The sequence below is a fragment of the Branchiostoma belcheri genome, unplaced genomic scaffold (assembly GCF_001625305.1).
Source record: "Branchiostoma belcheri isolate BF01 breed outbred unplaced genomic scaffold, Haploidv18h27 scaffold40, whole genome shotgun sequence".
Taxonomy (NCBI): Eukaryota; Metazoa; Chordata; class Leptocardii; order Amphioxiformes; family Branchiostomatidae; genus Branchiostoma; species Branchiostoma belcheri.
This window is the reverse complement of record NW_017804021.1, coordinates 770,962-773,918: the sequence shown is the minus strand read 5'-3', so window position 1 is coordinate 773,918 and position 2,957 is coordinate 770,962.

Genomic DNA, 2,957 nt, shown 5'->3' with positions numbered 1-2,957 from the left:
TTCTCTTTCACAACTCTTTAATTTTTAAATGCTTCACATTCTGGACTACTTGTCATTGGACCTTTACTTACAACATCTTTCTTCCCTAACTCTTCACTCAAACTTGCATGGTACATCACCCCTTTCCACTTACCGGTAACTTCCCTAACCACTTGAACTCTTCACTTAAAATCTTCCTCTGTTTTGTTCACACTTTTGTACGCTCAGCTTTTCGGTCAAAGGCCCCATTCCCACCAGGATAAAATTGTCCGGATCAAGTAAAATTGATTCGCTTTGTTTCTGCTTCAAGCCGGATCAAAGTGAATCAATTTGGCTTGATCCAGACAATTTTACCGTAGCTTTTAATTACACGATACGTCACTCTTTTCTGCGCTCTGATGCTTCACATACATTCTCTTTTCCTTACCTTTTAGCCGGGTGCCATTGTCCATAGTTTTTGCCCGCTCCCTAATGTCACTGAGCACCACCATGGGAGCGGGCGAAAACTACGGAGGATGGCACCCAGGCTACTTGCCTTTCATTCTTGAACTCTGGTTTTAATTGCACGGTACGTCACCCTTTCCAAACACTTGAGTCACACTCTTCTTCCACCTGGAACACAAGACAACACTCCACTCTGAGGGTCTGGATGCCTTTTTTGAGAAGCCGATCACCGTTGTTGCAAAATGTAATTGGCCACTTGAATTCCACATTGTTATCCTGAATTCCACATTGTTATCCTGAATTCATTGCAAAATTGTCACTTTGGACCTGAACACTTGGTTGATTAATTTTTTGCCAAAACCCTGCCTGCCAAAAAACACTTTGAATATGTGGGACCCTGAAGTAGATAATTAATTGGATTAACTTTTCCCGCCAAAAACTTAGTATATGGGCATCCTGACCTTTGACCTCTACTCACTTAGCCACCACACTTCTGCTTGCTACACCCAACCAACTCACACTGTTCCAATGCTTTGAACCTTTACGCTTAACTTTTCCAAACACTTTGTGATACTCATGCTATGTCCGACCAACCTTCCAAAACACTTGGTTGCTGGAGTGAGACTTTTCTGCCAGATTTATTGTCACTCTACTGATCAGTCAATTGCACAGGAATGCTGGTGTGTCGAAGCACCGTGTCTCCGCAAAGACATCCCCAGGGGAGCAAACTTCTGTGCATTGACTGACCAGTAGAGTGACAATCATTCTGGCAAAAAAGTCTCACTCAAGTAACCAAGTGTTTCGGAAGGTTGGTCTGACATAGCATGAGTATCACAAAGTGTTTGGAGATGTTAAGCGTAAAGGTTCAAAGCATTAGAACAGTGTGAGTTGGCTGGGTGTAGCAAGTAGGAGTGTGGTGGCTAAGTGTTCAGGGAAGTGAGTAGAGGTCAAAGGTCAGGATGCCCATATACTAAGTTTTTTGGCGGGAAAACTTTAATCCAATTAATTATCTACTTGAGTGTCCCACATATGCTAAGTGCTTTTCGGCAAAAATTTTTATACAATGCATGAGATCCAAAGAGTCAATTTTGGGGGAATTAAAGCTGCCAATTATACAATAACAAGTAACTAAGGCCTAGGAAAAAAAATGTTGTGTTTCCGGTTACCCGACCGACCCTATGAAAAACCCCCCGACCCTAGCCTTTTTTGGGCCGACCAAAAATTTCGAGCGGCTAGCGGTCGGTTTTCAAAATTGGGGATTTTATCCCCGATAAATTATGTGCTCGTCATTCCAATTTTCTTCGGTCGGGCGGCGTGGATCGAGCGCAAATAATTTGCACGGATCGGGCCGCTATTCAATTCCATTGTCGGCACAATCCTGTCAATTGACGATGAATTGTCGATCTCGCCATGACGCCACAAAGAAAACGTTGTCATTGGTAGAAAATCTGACACCCCGCTGGCGTTTCACAACAAAATTTTCATGTAAACAACTCCGACTGTCTTTGTTTACATCGCGAAAGCTCACCGATACAAAGTAAAACTCCCGCCGGCCGGCCGCGCCCGATCGCATGGTTGCGGCATGGCGCTAAGTTTTCGGCAGCTCGACGGAAAAATAATCCATCCCCAGAAGAAATGTTACGCATGAAAATAACAACTACAACTTGTTTTCCTCGTTATATGAGTTTTTGAGGCCGTAAAATGTTTAAAACGGTTGAAATTTGCTCGAAAAAACGGCTCGAAAATTCACGGCGAGAAAGACAACATGGCCGACCTGTTTTCACAATAAGAATGGTCAAAGGTCAAGATAGCATCCAAATGTATAGATACATGTAATAAGTACATATTACAGTGCTAAAACGATACTTTAAACGCATGAAAAATATTTTTTCGGCTACAACTGAAATAAGAATTCAGTTATATTTTAGTAAGGTTAATTTTCAAACATTACTGAGAAATTTTCCGAATTAATTGGTTTCTTGTGTAATATTGTTGTTTCTATGTATGTGCGGTTGGATGCTGTCATTGTAAAGACCCTTTACATATTGGGAGAATCAGATGAGATATTAGAGATTATCACGCTTAGTACCGTGACCCGAGTGTCTCTCAAAAAATTGTTTTTGAGTGGAGTTTATAAACATGATCACATTTTTATTTGTTCAGCTGTGTCAATATGTGATTTGTTTGAGAAATAGGATTTGGTTTAGTTTTTAATATATTAATGTCAGTTAACATCTTTGGAATAAATTGCTCCAAGTTCCAGGTAGTAAATACATGTACATTTTGTATCATGTATTTTTCACTTGTTGAACTTGTGGAAGCACCGTTGGCCCCCGGTTAGGGGTCATCCGGGGAACCTATGCCCAATTTTTTCCAAATTAAGGGTAGAATTTTTTTGAACATGAGGATAATTAAGTACAGATCTTGAACCTTTCTACTGCCTTATACATCTGCAGTTGTACAGAAAATGTAGAACTGAAGTTGCAGGAAATGACCTCCATTTGTGTTTGGAAAAGACAAAATGCAATAGCTTC